This window comes from Equus przewalskii, chromosome 17, assembly GCF_037783145.1.
Source record: "Equus przewalskii isolate Varuska chromosome 17, EquPr2, whole genome shotgun sequence".
Taxonomy (NCBI): Eukaryota; Metazoa; Chordata; class Mammalia; order Perissodactyla; family Equidae; genus Equus; species Equus przewalskii.
Window position 1 is genome coordinate 57,647,491 of NC_091847.1, and position 22,609 is coordinate 57,670,099.

A 22,609-nucleotide genomic window follows, 5' to 3' on the forward strand; every position below is an offset into this window, starting at 1 on the left:
CGCTGAGCACATATGAAATTCAATGAAGATTTATTAGAACAGCGATTCTTGATATAAGAAATAGAAACACAATTTAATAAAACCTTAGTTGAAGGTACTGAAATATAATATATTCAGGGGTTCTCTATAGGATTACGTATACTTTCTTAAATGTAATTTAAAAATCCTGGACATGTTGAAGTCTCACTTGGGTTAGGGAATATGGGCTAGGTAAAATTCTATCAACAATATTTATAAAAATATCTGAAGGACAGTTTGGGATCAAGCAGTGTAGTATCAAGGCAATTGCATGTTATCGTTACACCACAATCAGACAACAGAACGCAAGAAGACCAGCTTTTATTCTCCTGTGACAGATGTTGATGCTTTTCCTCTTGACCCGGGCCTGAGAATTTGCATTTCTAACAAGTTCTCAGATTGACTTCATGACACTGGAGTCAGAAGAGGAGGTTCAGGCCAAACTGCTGTGGGTCACCGGTTTCACTAGCCTGGGCTAGGTAAAATTTTAAGATTTTTGTGAATCATGAAAATGACCAGACATCAGTGGAATCTGACGGAGAGATTCTGAGGCTGGAAAGTAGCAGTGAACCCGTCACATTGGGAGCAGTGATTAGAAAAACAAAATTGCTTCTTGTTAATGTTCAACTGAATGTTCAGTGAATGGTTACTCCTAAACTATCAGCTCACATAGAACAGCGTTTTGCACCTAACATTTTGTGGCCAATGAAGCAGATTTTTAATGTCTTGAATTTTTTCCTTTCTGATCCCTTCTCAGGATATAGCATCTCTTTTTCCTCCTTACTCTATCTCTTCCTGGGGCCATAGTAGAGAATAGAGAATTCAATTTAGTCAACTGTTCATTCAGTGTGTGGTTATGAATCATTTTACGTTTATGCAGAACATGAGCTTTTTTCTCTTATTTCCACATAATTATTTATCAGTTATTATGAGGAGGTTTGAGGCTGTAACATACAACCACAGATTATCAACATAATGTTTGGCTGTTATATCATTTTCTCATTTTCACTACCTATTCTTACCAGACTAGTCTGGAAGAGCTATTTGTGCACAGTTTTCTGTGTATGCAAGTTCCTGAGCTAATGTCTTTGCTCTGTTTTCATAGAACATATTATGTATGATTGCTAAAATGTCTTTCTCATAGTCGCAATTTCCAGTTTTTGTTTACTTGTCCTTCTGGATTGTATTACAATTAGCAAATGATGCCGCCCTCTCCCTGTGGAAAAGTAAACCGCCTCCATTTTAGGCTCTTTGGTGTAAAACAAAGTTCCACTAGATGGCGCTATTGGAATGCAAACTAACAGCTCCAGTCGCTGTATGTCTCTATAAAATCCTTGGTTTGAAATCTATTATAGCTTGTCGTTTTGGCTTGTGAATCAGGTCTGCTCCCCACCAAACGAAATGGATTAGGATGATTTGGTATTTAGGTAACAGACCACGCAGTGTTTCCCAGGGGCCCCCAGAGAACACTGGGCAAAACAGTGAAGAGGCATTTTTTGTCCACTCCTCATCCAGACCACTTCTTTGCTGGCAATTTTTGGTTCCCTTATCGTATTGTGTTGATATCTAGAAACAACCCCATAGTGACATCATCTTTTGATGCTGGTCACTGCCTCATTCTATGGGTAGTGGTGGCTGATAGATTTATTAGATCACTACCTGTTAATTATCTAATCTTTGCCAGTTCCTCCAGGGTTCTCAAAGTGCAGTCACTGGACCATCAGCATCACCTGGGAATTTGTTAGAAATGCAGATTCTCAGGCTCAAAGCCAGATCTGCTGCATTGGAAACGCAGGGAGTGGAGCCCAGCAACCTGGAGTTGCACAGGCTCTCCAGGTGATTCCAATGCATGCTGAACTTGAGAACCGCTGTGTTAGAGCCTTCCTGGTAACAAAACTGTTAGCCCATTTGGGCTAACCTTTTTCCTGAAGGGCTTTAAAAGAAGAACTTTGGAGGCAGACAGATGGGTGAAAAAGATATTTGAAGGCGAGCATGTGTTCCATTTGACCTACAGAAAGGGTTGGCTCTGCCCTTCCTTCAGGTTCTTCCTGTCACCATGGAGCTCTCTCATTGCAGGAGGAATATTTGAGCCTGTTTCTAGTATGCAAATGAGTGGGAGAGTATGATTAGTCATTCACGTTTCTTTTTTGGAGAAAGAGGCGTGAGATGCCCAGGAAAGCCACCAGATGGCACCCTCGTTCCTACGCTGTCGCGGCATTACTGAAAGGCAAATTCAGGCTCTTTACTGTAGTCAAAGGTGATCGAGTGGCAGCGGTCGTTTATTGGCTAGGCTGTTTGTCCCTTTTCCTACTGCAGGGTGTCAGAACCCAGAAGGAGAGAGAGGAATTGCTTAGTGGGTCTGAGAGCTACTATTTAAGCTGCGATCCACTGTTGTCCCCATTTCACTGAGTAAATGTGGGGAGGCTGTGAAAATTCAACAGGCAAGACGTTTGTGAAGCTGGGGCTTAGTCAAGTGCCATCATCTCCAACAGGTGTCTGGAATAGCTCTGCCTTCTGTCCATTGATGAACGCGGAGCACCTGCACGGGCGAATCACCTGGGGGGGCTTTTAAGTCTCTCCCTGTGCAGGCTGCATCCTAGGCCAATCCCAGCAAAGTCTCAGAGGTAATGAAGAGCATCAGTAGAGTTTCTAACTTTCCCAGGAGATTCTAATGTGTATCTTGGGCTGGGAACCACTATATTAGAGGCATTCAAGATGAATGTGGCAAAGTTGTTTCAGTGGAGAAACCCTGGAGGATGCCTCATACCCTAGTCTAAATTTCACGAGTGGAGATTGTTGTCTCGGCCAGTTTTGATGTTCGAAATAGAGACATTTTGTTGTACAACATAAAGGCGTTGCTGCTCCCTCCTCCAGCCTCCTCCTTCTCCCTTTCCCCTTCCTCCTCCTCACTTTTCCTTCCCTCCTTCCTTCCTTTTTGTCTTTTGGTGTAAAGACTGAAAATCCAAAATTGTGGCTACAAATTGGGGCACATTACCACTACTTAAAAGAAAAATTTCGACCAAAAATATATAATCAGTGTTGTGAGTTCAAAATATTCTAATCCACAAAAACTCGTTTCCTTTTTGCCTTTGGCAACATGTTCTCAGGTGCCCCTCAGGCAATGGGCCGTATTTTAAAGGATATGCTAGTAAAAAATTTACATCAGTCTTGACAAAGGCTGCTATTTTCATCTCATTAGCTTGTACTGATTAGATGGAATAGAAACATTCAATAATTGCTTGAAAAATTCTGTAGAACTTCTCAACTGGAGTTGACATTGTTCTTTAATACCAACTCCTTTTGTACTGAATAAGTTTCCATGAAACTGTATGTGTGAATATTTTCTTCTCTATGTATCCTGGAAAGTCCTGTTTTTTTCCATGCAAAAGTCTTAATAATAGGTAGAATGAAAGCTGGAAGAAAACGTAGTTCTGGCATGTGAAATATGAAATATGGTTCAACTTGGTATTAAAACATAACTGAGGCTAAGCTCAGTTCTTTGCACCAAAGGGGACCTAAAAAGCACCTCCAGAAATTCCACTGTTAGTGATATGTTGTTAATCTTCCCTAGGCATCGCCTTTTGAAATGTACAAGCTACTAGAAGAAATAATTTGTTAGATCCTTACTCAGCCAAAATTTATCAAGCTGTTCTCTGTGAGTGGAGATTGCATGAGAAAATTGGGAGGCTCAGGAAAAGGGAGCCCAGTGATAGAGAACAGGCTGGGAAGAAAGGAAAAAAAATTAAAGAATGGGGATTCGAAGTGATTTTATTTTCCATTTTGATTTAAGGATAGGTCAGAGCCAAAACTATGGAAATTGTGAAGTGGTTCGTTTTTAGGATTAATGCTCTGACTTTCCAAGGGATACGTCGTTGGTCTGTGGGCGCCTTAGAGAACAAGAAAAAGGTAGGGACTATTATAGTAAGGTGTCCTGCATTCCGAATAGACAGAGGTTTTCTGGATTCTAGAGACCCTCCGGTTATTGTAGACATGTGCAAGGCAGCGTGATCTATTAATAACTTAGGCGATCTCCTGCATTTGGACCAACATCAGCTACGAAGTGGTGAACCTTTGAAATCATGGTTTAGATTCAGTTTACATAGAAAATTAACACGCACGGACTCCCTGACAGATGTTAAGCACTTCTGTCCGTGAGGGATGGGCGGAGGGCTTGAGAGACATGTTTGGAATTGAACCCAACTTGTGGCTTAATTGGTAAACCTCTATTCCTATGGCACTGTAAAAATTTTAAGCATCAGCGCCTTTCTGTCTAAAGACATAAACATATTCAATTAGTGGGACGCCAGATCATTTGTTTCAATAGCTGCTTTTATTTTCTGTTGTTGATATGTTAAAATAGTTAAACACTTGCATTCATCTCATCCTATTAAAGGAACTCCATCAGGGAACAGTGAGGTAACATGTTTGGTGACAGCAGGTTTTAGTCACCCTGCTGTGAGAAAGAGATGAATAATGTTTTTTAATCTTACATCTATTGACTTTCTCCTTTGAAAATGTACACACCATTACCAAAAGAAGCTACCGAAAACTATATTTTGTTAACAGTTTGTCTTTTTCATATCTTCATTATTAAATCAAATGGTATTTTTACTTACATGGTTCTACATAAAATGAAATTGCTGCATGACGTTTCTTATTGTTTGTAATTCCCGTTTTGAAAGATCTAGTCACACGTTCTGGAAATTCTATAAATGCTTGTAGTCTTCATACTACTAGTTTTCATTTTTCTTTCTTGGCTATTTGGCTGCCAAATCCTCTCCCATTTTAAGCATTATCTTGCTTATGTTTTGTGATTTACCTGCTATTTGTCAAAACAATTTTCAGAATGACATTTTCTAGTTTCCCCTTAGAGCACAGCATGAAGAAGAATGAGATATAAAAGATCATATTGGTGAATATTTTCATTAGACAAAGCCATTTTGTGAAATTTCAGAATTCCAATAAAAAAATTGAGAAAATCAATTACTTCATGATTTTAAGAAGAACCAATATTATCCTAAGATAATGTTACTTTTTTGGAAGCATAGTATTTCCTTCAAAAAGATTATAGCTAAAATGTCTCCAGGCTAATTTTACATCCAGGCTAATTTCTTCTAGATCTTGTTCTTGTGGATCACGATTAATTATATGGCTCATGCAGGTCGGAATTATCCCAGTCTAGGATATTCAATTGTGGATCACGATTAATTATATGGCTCATGCAGGTCGGAATTATCCCAGTCTAGGATATTCAACAATTTTTCTTGACTCTGGTGTGGTGTTTGCTAATCTGTAGGATTTGTTTTTTATTGTTTCCTTGGTAGAAAAAGAGAATATTTGGCCTCCTTGGTTAAAACTCCCCTAAATACTAGTAAATGATTCATTGATTCCAATCGACTTTTCCCTCACTTTAAAATCTCTGAAATTGGGATGTATTTTATAATCACAGACACCTTACAATTATAATTGGCAGCATTTTATTCTTTCTTAGTGACATAGAATAATGGCACATCATATAATCAATGGCATCATAGATTTAAATGACCTATAACTAAGTTAAATTTGGAATTAACAGTGATTTAATAGTTTTATGTTTCCAAGGGGATTTAAAAACAGTTTTTGCTTTAATGGTTAATTGTGCAGTCAGGATTCTAGTGTCATTTTTACACACCAAAACCCCAAAATATTCTGAATGTGAAGAAATAGAGAGCACTATATAATAAAAATTCATAGTTTAGAACCAATCTAGGCATACTGCTAAACATATAGACCACTTCTGGCTCTCACCTAATTTGTTTTGAACAAAGTTTTCAAGTTAATTGCTATTAGTTGAATCTTTATTTTCTGTAAGGATGAGTTTGTAATTTGGTGTTCTATTCCTGGAGATCCATTTTTTTTTAAATCATAAAACATTAAAACTGGTTATGAAAATACATGAGGAAATCTTTCATGTATATGTAGTGTAGGGGAGGAAGACAAATCCTCTGCCCGCTAGGTCCATCTGGCTGGGCTACGAATTAAATTCACGTGAGACTAAGAGGAGAAAATAATGGGAGAAAAACAGGAGAAAATCAAACAAAGCTTTATAATGTATACGCAGGAGAAACCTAGGAAAACTGGGTAACTCTCAGAATGCCGAGGTTCTCATCTTAAATACCATCTTCAGCTAAAGACAAAGGAGGATGTAGGGGGTTGGAGGAGTCAGTTATGAGAGATTATTAGAAAAGGACAGTACCCAAGAGTAAGGTTATTATGCAGATTTAAGTCCTTGCCTGCACATTGATAAGTTTCTACTGATAAAGTCATCCCCCCTTCTTCCTGGTCCAGAGAGGGAGACACCTTTACAAATGGTGATTTCCTTTACAAATGTAAATCTCTCTTACAAAGGGTAACTTCTACTTCTACTTGATTTTCAGAGCTTTTCCCATGTCTGCAGCTTTTAAAAGTAACCAGTCCAAAATAATCCTTATACCAAAGAGACACATTTTGGGGTGGCCAATTATGATCCCCCACAGTAGCTTTTACAGGTATGTATTAGGTATTAAAAGCTATTTTGTAAGTGAGTTTGGGCTAGTTACTTAATATAGGCCTAGAATGTGAGTAGAACGTGATACTCCTATAGCCCTCATTTGTATATATGTGCCATTGGAGGGGGGATCTTCCTGCAGCGTAGACTGCCTGAGGCTTTGGCAGCTGAAGTTTGGACTGAAGTCTCCCTTTGCTGGTAAATTTCTTTGTAGTGTGAATGGGCATTCATCATTGTTCCAAAACCCTCAAAACTGATTTCAAAATAAGGATCACTTCTTCTTAATTTGTTTTCCTTGCCAATACAGTGTTTACTGGATGCCTTTGAAAATCTTTTATGGTAAATGTTAGGGAAGGAGCGTTTCTAGCTTGACTTCTTCAGTGGTCCCTTACTCTTCCAGCCCAATAAGAAATTAAACTCTAATTCTTTCTAATCTCTATTAGCTTCTTATGCGCAGCTCCTATGTGCAAAAGCCACAGTGGTTGTAATTGATTGATCCATTCATTCAATAATACTGAATGCATCCTATGGATAAGGCACTCCTGTAGGGACTGAAGAGACAGCAGAGAACAAGAGACAAAAATCCACGTCCTTATGGCACTTGCCTTCTAGTGGAGTGAGGTCAACCCTAAACTGAATAAACAAGTATATATGATATATTAGAGCGCTATAAGTGCTGTGCAGAAAATAGAATAAAAGGATGGGAAGTGTAGGGTGAGAAGGTTCCATTTGTAAAGAGGGTGGGTGGGATAGAACTCACTGAGCAAGTCACCTTTGGGCAAAGACGTGAACACAGGAAGGGAGTGAAAAGAGGATTCCCAGACTTTGGAACAGTGAGTGCAGTGCAAAAGTTGAGGCAGGAGAGGGCTGCCAGCACTCACAGAGGGGCGTGGGGGTCAGGGAAGCAAGGGAGGCCAGATTTAACGTGGACATTGGCTCTCATCCTGAGGGAAATGGGAGACTCACTGCGGGGTTTTAGCTGAGGAATGACATGATCAACTGACCTTCGAAAAGCATCACTCTGGCTTATAATCGGAGGTTTTGTTGTCACTTTAGCAGTCTTATTTATGACACTAAAGTTTGCAAAGTAGAGCGCTCACAAGTTAGGGCAGCATTTTTGAGTGGACCATGTACTGAAATGTTCTAGTCCTTGGGACACAAAATATTCCTACCCACCGACTGCCATCCTGCTTCAGGAATTATATTAGGCTCCTTAAGGAAAATGTAAGTTCTGTTTTTATTGTAGCCTCACATGTTGTGCCAGTGTGTGCTCAGTGATGGGCACTGTCTGCTCTTTGCAGATTGACTCTGGATATGGGAGGCTGAGGTTCTGTATACATATGTGTACAGAATACATGTCCAGACCAAGTTTCCACAGTCCAGATTCAGTTTGTAAATTACTCAACAAAATTATTCAACTGCTATATTGGACCTTATGCTTAAGGATCATTACCATTAAGAATAAGTAATGAGGGTCAGCCCTGGTGGCCTAGTGGTTAAGTTTGGCACACTTTGTTTCAGTGGCCCAGGTTCAGTTCCCAGGTGTGGACATATACCACTCTGTTAGTGGCCATGCTGTGCTGGCATCCCACATACTGAAAAATAGAGGAAGATTGGCATGGATGTTAGCTCAAGGTGAATCTTCCTCAGGAAAAAAAAAAAAAAAGAATAAATAATGAATGACTTCTTCATCAATGAGCTCATGACCTTGGGAATATGTAAGAAAGTTTTATATAGGATTTTTGCTGTTTTTACTAGGCAGGAAACAGAAATATAACTCTGTTCCTTTGAATTGACTCCTATCAGACTGTTTTCTCTTGACTTCTGTCTCTTTTTCTTTATCTTTTTTGTTTGTTTTTAGCAGATACTTTGTTTAAGACAATCTACTAATAGAAGCTCAGGAAATGTCTTCTGCTAAATGTCTTCTCATAAATGTGCTTGTTCTGTTTAAATGGTTAAGCATCTAAGTAGAAAAGTTAAATTACTTAACATAACATAGCCCCTTCCATCTGAAGGCTAGGCATGTGAGGTACAGTCTAAACCCAGCATCCTTCACATGCGTCAGTGAAGTCAAATCTGTTTTATCTTCAAATAATTTCTTTGGTTTTCGGTAGAGTCCACTGAGAAGTCAGTTTGTTTCCTAAAAATAAAAATGGGAAAAAAATAGAATTTCTGCTTGATTACTTGGAAAAACATGGGGAAAATGTTTTCAAGTAATTAATCCTGCTATGAGTTGATATCTTTGCCGTATCACTCTCTTTGGTTCTGCCTAGGGTAACACAATATTTTTGCCACCTGGTAACCATTTAGTGGCTTGCTGTCTGTCAAATTGGAATCATTAATCTAAGATCCACAAAACACACTGACCTCATCAAGAACTATCAGCCACATTAATCACATGGTGAGTAGTAATTAATGCCCTTGCTGCATGTCTCAGCAGATGCCAAGTGGTGACTATGCCCAGAGACAGAGCCACTTGGTGGGTGGTCTGAAGGTGATATTCTTTTAGGATGGACTGAGACACATGTTGGTTGGAAACTTGCTGCCCAGATGAATGAGAAAATCAAGGACTCCCTTCCTTATTTGTCTATCTGTATTGCCTCGAGCATGCCTGATGTGTGTGTGGATATCTTCGATGGCCCTGGGCAAAGCTAACCAGCCCTACTCTGTGCCATCACTGGCTCTGACATATTCCCCCTAAAGCACTTATCGTAGAGATTTCCCATTCTGGATTTCCCCTCTCTCCCACTAGTCTGTGAGCACCCAGAAGGCTGAATATATGTTGTATTTATGTTTCTAACTGTGGACTAGTGCAGTTCCTGGCACTTATTACTGTACTATTAGGTACCTAGTAAATGAAAGATTGAATGTGCATATGAATATGCAACATATATAAAGGAACTATGATAAACAGATTTCCCTCTCAGGTGTAGGCTGATTGGTGTCATATTCACATACTTGTTGCCTAGCAGTGTGTGGGGCACAGAGAAGGTGATCAGTAAATGCTCACTGAAAGTCTGTACTTCTTGGGGCTGGCCTGGTGGCACAGCAGTTAAGTTCACACATTCTGCTTCGCTGGCCCAGGGTTCACTGGCTCGGATCCTGGGTGCAGTCCTATGCACCGCTTATCAAGCCATGCTATGGCAGGCATCCCACATATAAAGTAGAGGAAGATGGGCATGGATGTTAGCTCAGGGCTAATCTTGCTCAAAAAAAAAAAATGTATTTCTTGACAAGACGTCAGTAGGCTACCTGTCTCCCCTTGGAATGTTCTCCTGATAGTGTGCATATTGGCAAATGGGGTCAGCTGCCAAATGAATTTTTAAAAGACATTTATGTCAAAGTAAAAATATTTTGTAGGAGGTTAGAAACTGTAAACAAAAACGACAATAGCAAACAATCCTGGAGAAGTACTTATTGTAAGTGAAAATATTTATGTAGTTTCACCTAAAAAGAAGAATCAGTGAAAGTCCCAGATGTGTTTTCCGAGTTCTCTGAAAACTTCTTATGAAAAGGAAATACAAAGGATCCAAAATATAACTTCCCTCTCCAAAACAATTAAAAACCACACAGACACAGACACACACAGACACACACAGACACACACACAAAACTAACTCTAGAAATGTTATGATGTTACAATCTCATTTTTACTGTAGCCAATAAAGACATTGAAACAAAATAAAACATACCTTTCTACTTCCAGCTAAAACAATGAGAAATAAATATACATTTTTTATGTTAGAGGACTTATGAAGCTTATGCTAAAGAGACAGTTTTTGCCAGTGGAACTAAATCAATTATACTTAAATACTTATTAATGAATAAATGAATTTATTAAATAACCTAATAGAGTTTCCCTTTTCATTCTCAGAATGTACCATATGTAAGGAAACTTTGAAATTCCCTCATGATTTTACTGAGCTTCATTTTTAATAGAATAAGTGTTTAGCGTATATCAGCGTTTCTGCGGCTGGGGGAGTGGTGATCGATGAAGAAAATATCTCTAATTTTCCTTACTGATTTAAAGCATTTTAAAAATTCTCAACAAAAATGACAGGCAGCCAGGGTGAAAAGTGAATGAGGCAGAAGAGGCACTCAGGACTTGTCTTTCTCATTTAGTGGCTAGTGCCTTCCCGACCTGCTGCTTTACTCACTTGATATTCTGATCAATTATTCAATTGTTTGGTTTCAGTCTGATCACCCCATCACGTCGTCAGCTGGTTGGGTGTCTCTCTAGGGCTCCTGGTCTCCACTTCCTTTTCACACCTGTGGGAGGCCTGCTGCTTAAAAATCACCTGATCGAGAAAGGTAAATGTTACCCTCCCCTGTCCTTTCCACTTTGCTGATTTCATTTTGGGATGAAGATACATCTGAAATAATTAAATTCAATAATTTAATTTCAGAAGTAACATATGTATGTTCAAAATGGGGTATTAGTTAGGGTAAGTCATTTCATCGAATTTAAAACAGTCTTTCACGTCTATCCATTCCACCCCTTGTAACCTTTCTAAGCACTGAACTGTGTCTCTGCTTTCAAGGTTGCCCCCTCTGGCTTGTAATACACAGTGCCTATGATGTGGATATATTTTATTTCTTTACCTGCTTTAGAGTTTTTTTTTAAAAGGTGACAATAACAGAACTTTAACTCATGTAATCAAAATATGGAAAGCAGTTATTTGTACCTGTGACTGTGTCATGTGCCTAAACATTTTTATGTCAGAAAGCATAGGTCATCTGTATTTGCCTTAAGAAAACATGCTGGAGACACTTAGCATTCCCTTTTATTAAACAAATAATTTCATAATTCCCACCCTGAGAAGGTGCTTTATCGTAACACATGTATCTATTTTATTTACCTTGGGTTCATTATAAGGAAAATTAAAAATGATCAAACCCACAGTTTATTTTTCAAGTATTCTGATAAATGGTCTGGGCAAATACAGTTTCTCAAGTCGTATTTCAGCCTCCTGCCATTTATTTTCCTGGACTGGAGCCTATCAAGTTGAAATGTATTGGTACTATCGCCTGAAATGAGGTTTGGAGGATATTTGAGGAATGAAACCTAAAATTCAGTAGGGAAAATTGAGAGGATTATATTGAGTAAAGCCTAGTAAACTGTAGTATTTGAACTGAGCTAATAGACAATGGAACAGAAAAGCTATAAATTTGACAAATTACTGTATAAAAGGCAGTAAAAAAGCTCAGTTATCAGAATTTGGTGCTGATAATATATGGATTAGCTGAGGAAAAAATGAGTACATACGTGTCTGGTTTTCCTGGTGTTTCTGTATGAGGGTCATAAGGTATTTCCATAGCTGATCCAGTACATTATAGGTACGTGATTAAAGTAAACTCCACTGGCATTAATGCAAATGTGGAAAGCAATTCATCAGATGGAAAGAAAAGGTAAGCACTGCCTAGCCACGGAGAGTTGAGAATTTTTATATAAAAGAAGCCATATCTGAAATGGATTGTCTGTTTAAAACAGAAAGCGAAATAACTAATTCAGCTCTCCTATTGATCAATATTGCCAGTTTTGGTTTCAAACTCCAGGACACAGGTGAGCGAAATAAGTTAAACTGCATAGCACAATGTTATGGCATGTTGTAGATAAATAAACATAAACTTGGGCCATAACAATGAAAAGTAAAACCACTACATGGGTATTGGACTTTTTGAAATATGTTTTGTTCTTAGAGTAAAACCTCTGAAGGACATGATCGTGTTTTAAAGGTCTTGTTTAATGATTAGAGTGAACCACATAAAGTGGATTGTGAAAGAGTTAAAGAACAAACGTTGAAAATGATTTTTCCGCAAGTACAGTGGCAGTTTGAATGCCAGCTGCAGCTTTTGCAAAATAAGCATGAGCGTTTGACCCTTGTCCCATAGTAGTTGTGGAAGGGAGAAGGGAGAAATCCTGAAAGGAGGACAGGGAAAGGTCACAGAGAGAGGATGTGTGTGTGTGTGTGTGTGTGTGTGTCTTAGCAAGGGGTGGAACTGGGGAAGGGACATGGAGTAGAAAAAATGCTCCCAGAGGAACTTGCCCTGACTGCTATGCTTTATGACTGGATGCTCAGGGCAAGCTAAATAACTTCTAACGTGCTGAAAAGAGAGAGAACAGAGAGATCAGTGGAAACTGAAGGTCAAGAAAAACCCCAAAGGGAAAAACATATTCAAAAGCATGAGTGGACGAGCAAACTGTGATGCTAGAGTGGGTGATATGGTGACTGGTGGTCAGAAAGTTCAGGGAAGTGTGGCAAGTCATGCCATGGAGGCAAGCGCCATCTTGAGAGCTGTTTCTTGGAGCATTTCAACTGCAGTCTGTGGAGGTACCTGGGGAGAGCACCAGAAGAAGAGTCCAGGTGACATAGTCCCAGCGTGAGTAAAGAACAGGAGAAACGGTCCTCTCAGCCCACAAGAATACTCTGTACCAAATGCAAATTGTAGTGAATAAGTGGAGAGTTGGTTTTCATGACCGGTTAGGAAGTTCCTCCCACACAGCAGTGCAGAACAATGTGTGAATGTGGAAGTGCAAAGGGATGGAGATAGATGAACGATAAGAGAGCAGTAGTAGCAACAGTTCAGTCTGGACCCTTGTACATTAGACATTTATGTAATTTCTGTAAGTAGATTTATGGATTTATGTAAGTAGAGATAAGATCTGAGAAATTTTACAGCTCGTTATATTTAAAGCTTCTATTTCTATCAGTAGAAGACCACTTTGATAAACGTAAGAAAGATAAAAACAGACCTGGTGTTGGCACTAGGACTTTGTGTGAAGAGAGATTGCTGATTAGAAGAGAATCCTACCAGAGAAATCAGTGTTATCATTAATTCTGTATGTACTTACATCAGTCATTTAGAAAATTACCATGTATATTACCATTTATAGCATTTTTTCTTCCATTTTTCTTTCTTTTCTATTATAGTTTAAAGATTTACCCAAAATCTCAAGTTGAAAAACTCCATTAAGTTATAAGGTAAAAATGTCTCAATCTGAGTGAATACAAGGTGATCACACAATCAGTTGTCTGTTTCATTCGTTTCTTCATCCATCCATCCAGCAAATATTTATTGCAGATATACAGTGTACATGACACTGGAATACAGGTATTAAGAAGATATCCTGCCTGCCTTGAGTTTACAGTGTATAGATAAGAAAACCAACATTTATTGAATGCAGAGAGATCAGTGTCTCAGGAAGCCTGCATGGGGTGCTATTGGAAATGATGGAAGGTCCTGAGTTTGTATACTGAGACCCAAAATAAGTGAAATACTTTTTCTCATATCTAACATTCTAAGCATAAGACTGCAGCGCTGGTATGGTGGTTCTATAGTATCAAGGCTCTAGGCTCCTTCTGTCTGGTTGCTTTGCCATCTCCAGTGTGTTGCTTCATGCACATGGTCCACGATGGTTCCTGTCCACATGCTTACTCCTGTCAGCAGGAAAGGGGAGGTGGAGGGGAATGAAGCCACTGAGAATTCTCTTAAGAGCACAGCTCGGAAGATGAACACATCCTTTCAGCTCACATATCATTGGCCAGAAATTAATTTTATGGCCATATCTAACTGAAAGATAAGTGAGAAATGGAAATATATTCTTTCTTGTGGGTGGCCATGACTTCAGCTAAAAATTGAGTTTTATTTCTATGAGAAACAAGCAAGTAATGAATTAGGCAGCAGGTAACTAGCAATCTCTGCCAGAGAACCTGTTTCAGTGTGAGTTAACAGAAGGCTCTTCAAGCATGAGTTGGTGTTTGCTAGGCCAACCACATGGGAAATGGTGCTCCAAGACGAGCATGTTCATTAAGTAACTGTGTACCTAGACCTGAGCAAAGTGTCTTCCAGTGCACCAGTTATGTGTATACTTGTTACCTTCAGAGAGCTGAATAGGGACCCACCCTAATTGGGATAAAATGGTACTCAAACAGACTATTCTTCTTTTTGGTAATGTGATATTGCTTTTATGCTAAAGGAGCAAAATTATTGAAGGATACATGCTCATGGTCTTTGACCTTCCTTCTACTCTGTAAGGGAAATTCTTTGTTGTCATTGCCAGGTTCCTGGGCTTCTGATGTACTTACTAGGACATTGGGTAGAAATATAGCATGAAGAATTCTGTTCACATAAGAAAATGCTTCTCCTGGAGGGCAGTAATGGAACAGAAGGCTGGAGTGCTTTTGGAAACACAAAGATGGAAAATTTAGGGGATCGATTGCTTCAATTCTGGGAGTTAAGAGAAAAATCTATCCAAAAAAGATTATAGAAAAAGTTTCTTTGTATTATGTGTTGTATTCCTGGTCCCTGTTTTTGCCGCCTTTTTAAGACATTTCAGTAAACTCATATATTATTCTTTGATATTTTGCTTCATCTGACATGTATTTCTTTTGGATGCAAGAGCTGTGCTGAGGTAAGGTTTAAGCCCAGGGTAGGAAGATACCATTTTACTTGAAGGATTTAGGATATTACTCTTGCCCAAGTGTTTTTTGAACTTTTAAAAGTCAATAAGCTGAATAGATGGCTGCCCATATAATGAAATCTTGTGTTCTAGAAAAAAAATTCATCAAACTCTCTCCCCTGCCCAGTTTCCTAGAATCTGTCTTTTGATATTCTGCCTTTTGGATTAAGCAGTGACTGACTGATAATTCTCCATAGATGCGTCTATTCCTCAGTGAGGTGACTTATTTAGTCCCTAACATTTTAGTGTATATTGATTTAAATTTCAGTTATTTGATGATGGAGAAGACTAGGATCTCAGGACAGAGGTGAGAGAACTCCAAGCCGAGGGGAGATATCCTAAGTCGGGGTGGAGTGAAAGTGTGGAAGTGCGAGGTGAGAGTATCAAAGACAAGTTTCATCTATTCACTTTTTTGCCGAAGGCTGACAGCCACAGAAATTAAAATATGTAAATTAAAAAACAAACAAACATGTGTTTCTCAAGGAATGACTTCACAGAAGTAAAAGGCAATATTTCTGACCAGAAAGACTATTTTTTTTTTCCATGTAGTATTACTTCTTAAGGCAAAGTTTTCTCTGGAAAAAATGAAAGACATTTGCTGAATTTTCTCTAAGTACACTTCTGTGCCTTTCAACAAATATGAGAAAAGCTAGAAAGGAATCTTCCTTCCATGAAAACCTATTTTTATAGGATGAATTTAAAAATGCATCCTGTTTGTCAAACTATGATAATGATTTATCAAACTTGATAGACCTCAGTGCTGTTGGTGGTCTTCTTTCATTTATTTACTGTAAGCAATCCCTCTTCTTTTGACAAATGAATACAAACAGCATTTACAGACTGACATATTTTCCCAGAGCAATCGTCGTTGGACTTAATGATCACCAGTGATGATATTTTTTCTCTTTTTTAGACCTAATTCTAGAATATAAGGAAACACAAAAGCAGGTTTATGTGGCAAGCCCCATTTGAGGGATGAGTACAGTTCAAAGCCCTGGGGAGATGTCTTGTTTATAGAGCTCTTCCTTCCATTAACACTCCCTGACCTTCAGGGTGGTCTCACAGAGGCCTCACGTGCCACAGATAACAGGCCCCGGGCTGACTAAGACTATATATGTCACAAATCCTCAAGAGCAGAAAACCCAAATTTTCCTGTCACGATTTCACACAAATGAAATAGAGTCCCAAGATAAGGACAATGACTGTTTTCCACAAGATGGCAGTGGTCTTTGTGCAAAGAATAGAAGCATAGCATTCACTGGGTCTGATACCGACTGTGACAAAATTTTGCCCTTGTGCATTTAATGCTTGTGAAAGCCGCGTCATGGTGGTTTTCTCTGCCATGGACTGAGTTCTCAAGAACAATTAGCCCTGTTTTCATAGGAGAGAAAGAAACGCTGCATATATGATACTATGTCTTATATAATGTCTTTCTCTAAGGAGCCAAAAGTGTTTTGCAGCTGTGATTTAATTAACCTCACACTATGCCTCTGAGGCAGGAAAGAGGAATTACTGTATATCCTATTTATCACAGTGAATTTAAATAATTTACTGATATTGTTCTAGGTGGGAAATGGTGGCACAGGGAATAAAACATTTGTTGAGTTCTGGTGCATAGCCCTAATCATTAAACCAAGCTGATTTTCTGTAGAAGGTGATATTTATACATTTAGAGAAGAGATCCTATTTAGTGCATATTAAAAAATGAATTTTGGGGGGCCAGCTCCATGGCCTGGTAGTTAAGTTCGGTGTGCTCCGCTTTGGCGGCCTGGGTTCAGTTCCCAGGCGTGGACCTACACCACTCGTTGGTGGCCTTGCTGTGGCAGTGACCCACATACAAAATAGAGGAAGATTGGCACAGATGTTAGCTCAGGGTGAATCTTCCTCAAGCAAAAAGAGGAAGATTGGTAACAGTTGTAGCTCAGGGTGAATCTTCCTCAGCCAAAAGAAAAAACAAACAATTTTTCACAAATGCAGATTCCCATTTTGATCTGAGTGCTTAAGTACTTTAACTTATGAGTTTATTGCTTAAGAGTATTGAGGAGAGGCCAGCCCGGTGGTGCAGCAGTTAAGTGCACACATTCAGTCTCGGCGGCCTGGGGTTTGCCACTTCGGATCCCGGGTGCAGACATGACACTGCTTGGCAAGCCATGCTGTGGTAGGCATCCCACATGTAAAGTAGAGGAAGATGGACATGGATGTTAGCTCAGGGCCAGTCTTCCTCAGCAGGGAGAGGAGGATTGGTAGCAGATGTTAGCTCAGGGCTAATCTTCCTCAAAAAAAACAAAAAACAAAACAGAACAAAACGAAAAAGAATACTGGGGAACTTTTAAAATGCAAAATCCAAGAGTCCTGTTCCCAGACATTCTGCTTTCGTAGGTCTGGGATGGGGCTTATTAATTTGCATATTTTAAATATAACTCAGGTGATTCTGAGACATGTAGTCTTGCCCACACTTTGAGATACTGCTCCACAAGCCTCCAGTAATATACTGGGAAGATAGAGACATTGACCCAATTTTCTGAAATTGCAAGAACCTCATTTCCTTGGAGAAGGATACTCTGTATTATATAAAAACTTGAAATATAACACTTTTCCTCAATTTGAAGGGTAAATCCATAAGTGTAAATTATTATGCTTTATTCATAAGTTTTATTTAAAAATCAGTTAACAAAATTTTAAGCATAATTATTTTTAAACCGTACTGTCAGAAGCATAACTATGATTTAAAAAAAAATATTATCACATGCTTTATCTTTCTCTTGAAGTTCAATGGTCACTTTTGCATAGACTTTAGGTAACTGGGTTCTAGTTTACCTAGAATCTTGTGCTTTTAGAACTAGAACAGTCCCTAAAGATATTCAGGTGCGGGGTGAGGTGTAGAAGTTAACTCATTTCTGGTAGCATGAATAGAAATCAACACAAATCTACTTGGTTCTACTTTTATCTGCTTGTTCATTTGGACCCATATAAGCACTTGCAATAGTTAATAAAATGGTAAATTCGATTGAATCGCTGAGTCAACAGACACCGTTCTGAAGAGGTATGAGTCCATGATGCCAGCTTTTCTCGGGAGATGGAGGGAGACTGTGGAAGATGGCTGTGTGACTCGTAGTTGCCCTTCACTGGCATTCACGTACGAAAGGGTCAAGGGCTAGATTTTGAAGGAGGAGTTTCACAGAGGGCTATTGGTGTGCTGTGCCTCTTACTCCCTTCTACTAGGAGATGAGGTGTTTCTGCCTTCCCTTGAGTCAAGAAAGAAGTGATTTAAGGAGAAAGCAAAGACTTAATTTGGGCTTCTGGTGGTTTAGTGAATATAATGATAGGCATATAATTCCTACCTGGAAAGCCTTATGGCAAGAGAAGGGCTATCAGCCTCTTTGACAGCCAGATTGTTTTCAGAATAGCTGCATTCTTAGGTCATCATATTCTTGCCAGGCCTTGGCAGTGTCTAGCTTACAAATGTTTACCAGTTTATTAAATGTAAGGTGATATCTTATTTTTGTTTTAATTTGTATTTCTCTGATAACCAATGCACCTAAGCATCTCATTACATGCTTGTTACATTTTGATATTTTTCTTTATTTTGCTTAGTCATATTCTTTGTCCATTTTTCCACTGGGGTTGCTATTCTTTTCCTATCAATTTCCACACATTCTGGGTAGATGCTAGTGTATGTTTTGTGTGTATAGCATATCCTTGTGTAATTCTTTGCTACTTTCAGAAATTGCAAATATATTATCCCATTCTGTCAATTGTCTATTAACTTTGCCTGTGGTATCCTTCCTTGAAGAGAAAGCATTAATTTGGCTGCAATGATATTCATCCTTTTTTTTTGTCTTTGCAATTTTAGTTAAGCAGTCCTGTCTTGCTTAAGATATAAAGATGTTTACCCATGTTTTCCCCATTGGTGGCAAATTAATTGCCTGCTATATATGCTTATATTTATGCAGAGATGCACAAACTATTTTTACTCTGCTTAAGTCTAGAAAATAATTAAGATGGTCTATAATAAAATAATGATATGATAAAGCTACTGCTATAAAAATTGATAGATATGAAGCATCAAAAAGAGGGGAGACAATTTAAAACTAAGCTAGTATATCTCAGCATGAGGTCCATGGGCCACTTACATCATAGTTATTTTGGTTATTCATTAAAAAGGCAGATTTCAGGCCCTTATCTCAGAACTGCTTAATTAGAATTTCTTGGTTTGGACCCAGAAATCTGTATTCTTAAAATGACTTGTGAGATATTCTAAATGTGTGCTAAGAACTGTTTAATGCCACTAATTGGTGAGGACTGTTTGAGCTTTAAGTTAAGATCTGAGCTTTTAGGAAGCACTGACTATGAGGAAAACATTGCAGAATATAAATTCTAATTACGTCACAAAAGTCCATGCGTAGATCCTTTCCCCTGTTTCTGCATGAATCCTTTTGCGGAGGACCCCCAACAATATAAGGACAATCTCTTTAAAAAGGTTTTTAAAGAATATTCAGTAATGGTTTTCACATGGTGTTTGGTTTATTTAATCTTCAACAGAAACTGAGAGCAAAACATTAAAGTAACTGCATGATTGCCTTTTCACAACTGAGTTTGAATTTGTTTTTACACTGTATCCAGGTTAAGAATGACTAGTTCAAGTAGTTTTCCATGGTGAGGCATAGTCTGAAAGAGGGGAGGGAGTGGTAAGGACAATCAGTCATCACAGGGCTCCCTCTTAGGGAGATCTTGCTTCAGAATTTTTAGATCAAGATGTAGTGTTTATATGAACATTGTTGTCAAGTATTGATGTTTAGTTAAAGGTCACCTAGGTTGTTAGGTAATAGGAGGAGTTCGTGAAGAGCAACTTGTAGTTCAGTACTGCAGGCTGAATTGTTCAAGGATTCCTGAAGTGCTCTTTGTTTCTACTCCAGATCTTTCCATTGCTGATCCATAGAGGAAAGTCACAGAAGTCCATGGTATTGACCTTTGCTTCAGAAATACTTAGCACCAGTTTCATGTACCTGGAATCATAGAATTTTAGAGTTAGAAATTTAAAAGTTATCTAGCTCAGTCTCTCATTTTACATGAGAAAACTGAGGCCCGTAGAAGTAAAGTGATATTACTTAGATCATTCACTAATTGGCAAGATTTAGACTAGAATTCAGGAATCCTGGACCAAAGTGCAAGACAAATCTCTGAACCAAAATGCAAAAGAAAATAGAGGACAGAGCTTTATCCGGGAGAAAATTGGATGTGGGACAACCCTGACAGAGATTTTCTCCATGTCTGTCAACTTCCACAGCAGGCCAAAGGGAGATTAAGTGAGCATGTTGGGTGCATAAGGTTTTTTTTATTTAATTTTTTTTGAGATAATTGTTGATTCACATACACTTGTAAGAAATAATGCAGAGAGATCCCATATACCCTTTACCTAGTTTCCCCCAATGGTACCATCTTGTAAGACTATAGTACAATGTCACATCCAGGGTGTTGACATTGATGCAGTCAAAATACAGAACTTTTCTATCACTGTAAGGATCCCTCACGTTGCTTGTAGATGCGTATGTTAATAAATGTTTTTTTCTAATATCTATTATCAGATTATGTCCAAGCAGATCAAATTTCCGTTTCTTAAGATTTCCATAGTAAATCCAGGAATACTTCCTACCTCCCAGCAGTGAGCTTCAAGGAGCAGAACTTTCTTTTCCAAGAGAGAATGAGCTCTGTCCTGTCCTTTACCTGTAGTGGGTGGACCTAGATGGCAGGGAATCCTATTTGGAGAAAATAGTTAATGACTCCCAAAATGGTTGTAATTTTCTCTTAATTGCTCTGAAAGAATTGCCAAAACAAGACTAGGAAGAAAAAAATAAGATAAAAATAAAAAAATCAATAAAAATGAGCATCAGTCAACTGAGTTACCTTAAATTAATAGAATAAAAGTGCTACAAAAATAAAGCTGTTATCCATATTAAATTCTGAAACTTTGGTTAAAATGTGGATATTAAATAAAAATTTAAGAAAAATATATCTAAGATGACTAATCTTAAAATGTGATAAGAAAATATGGAGATTTGGATTTGATCAACACGATTTTAGTTAAAATTCTTGCAGATCTTGACATCAATAATTGTTGTGTAGGGAGTTATTAAGGAACAGGCATAAAGTTTCAGTTAAGTACGATGAATGAGCTCTAGAGAGCTGCTATACAACGTGGTATCTATAGTCAACAATAATGTATTGTAGACTTAAAATTTGTTAGGAGGATAGATCTTGTATTAAGTGTTCTTACGGTAATAAAAAAAATTTGTTGCATAGACCTGAAGCAAGCAATCTATGTACAGAAGGTAAGTGAAATTTTCAAAAACAAGGTGGAGGCACCAAAATAATTTTTGCTGATAAAAATAAAAGGAAACAATCTTCATTAGAAAAAGTGGGAAAATAACATTTCTGGATAGCTAAAAATGAACTGGATCTAGATTTATTAGGAAAATCTTTTCAATGAAGATATAGAGAATATAAAGTTTGAGTGCCTGTAATCGACAGCTATCAGGTATAAGATAATTGTTTCTAGAATTCCTGTGGAGTCATACAGCAGGAAAATCAGCAGGGCCCGTTCTTTGTCTTGAATAGTTTGTAGTAGTAGTAATAGCTCAGGATAGCTCTTCTTAACTAATTAAGGACAACAGCAACAGACCAGAATTATGTCATTTCTAAGTTAGATTTATAGTGAAAGAGACAAATCTTGTTTTTATACAAGCAAACAAACAAATCAATGAACAAAATGCTCTTTTAATAGCTTCTGGTGGAGAGGACTGGGACTTTCCTCGTCCATGATAAGGCTGTCTTCTCACATTTCATTATTTGATTGCTTGCACCACTGCCTGACATCGAGGTTACTGGCAGCTTAATCCTAATTTCTAAAGCCCTGTCAACAACTATTTCCTTTCCTTCGAAATGGGATAGAAGTTCTGTGAAATGATTTGAAGTAATAAAAAAGTAGTTACCCAATATAAAACCAAACAAGAGCTAAGAAATGAAATCTTCCCACCTCTGTTTAGTGATGTTTAGCAAAAGTTTAATACTAGCCAAATTGCTGTAAGCATTCAGGAAATATCCAGGGAAGTCATTAGAATTAGAATCCAATACAACTCAATGAGTTTTAAGTAACTGAAGATTTTGGGAAAAAATGTGTTTTTCATGTGATTCAGTCTTTTCTAATTTTCTCATAACCAAAACCAGTAATTTTTCATTTTCTGATTGACTATACAGGATATTTCAAAATCCCACCGTGTAAACACACACAGCCTTCAGTATTTTATGTATTCACTACTCTTGCTTTTCTATTGGTTAGGAAAGAAGGCTGAATAGTCAAAACCTCATTAATTGCTTTAAAAAATTAGCTCTAGTCATTGAATTATTAATCAGAGATAAAAGTGATGGATGAGTTGTTCAAGTTAGAACAACTCCAGGATGGGGGGCGCTATTTAAGTAGGTTCCGCAAATCCTGCATGTGTGACACCAGCACGTTGACCAGGGCATTCACTGGCTGGGACAGTAAAGAGCAGCAGACATGACTGGGTTAGAAAGTTGGTAAAGTAGATGTGTAACTGTTATCCCCT

General features: G+C 38.2%; 1 long non-coding RNA gene across 2 annotated transcripts in view; it reads left to right on the top strand.

Annotated features, from left to right (window-relative positions):
- The window catches only part of LOC139076824 (uncharacterized), a 351,089-nt gene that overhangs the window by 92,974 nt on the left and 235,506 nt on the right, over positions 1 to 22,609 (top strand). For both annotated transcript variants that reach the window (XR_011528811.1, XR_011528813.1), the window contains exon 4: positions 10,740 to 10,855. This is a non-coding gene — a long non-coding RNA (uncharacterized lncRNA). The remainder of the gene's footprint in view (positions 1 to 10,739; positions 10,856 to 22,609) is intronic.